The following is a 486-nucleotide window of genomic DNA, read 5'->3' on the forward strand; positions in this document are numbered from 1 at the left end:
ACGCACTCTCTCACACACAAACACACACACACACGTGCATATAGGTTAGACATTCATACACTCAGACGCATTTGAGGAAAACCAAACTGTTGTTGCGATGTTTCTTGTCTCCACACTCCTCCTCTTCCACACGTAACTGGCATCCCTGCCGGGCAATCTCCCCGCCCGACTGCCGACTTGCCCGCACAGATCTGTGCTTGTTTCAAATCCGATTTTCTTCTTCCTCTTTCCTGTTCGCTTTGTTTGTTGTTGTGGTGTTGCATCGCGAGCGCCGCGACGACACTCGCTCCGGGGGAGGGCCCGTCCGCCCGTCCGTCCGTCCGTCCGTCCGTCCGTCCGCATTCTGTGCACATGGGTCTATGGGAATTGCGTACGATGGACCAAAAGAGGTGGTGTGGTGGTGTAGAGGTGGTGCAGAGATGGTGGAGAGGGCGCAGAAACCAACGGGATCCTCCCCCTTCTCTCTTGTCTTGGCAGGATATGACA

This window comes from Tigriopus californicus, chromosome 10, assembly GCF_007210705.1.
Source record: "Tigriopus californicus strain San Diego chromosome 10, Tcal_SD_v2.1, whole genome shotgun sequence".
NCBI lineage: Eukaryota > Metazoa > Arthropoda > Copepoda > Harpacticoida > Harpacticidae > Tigriopus > Tigriopus californicus.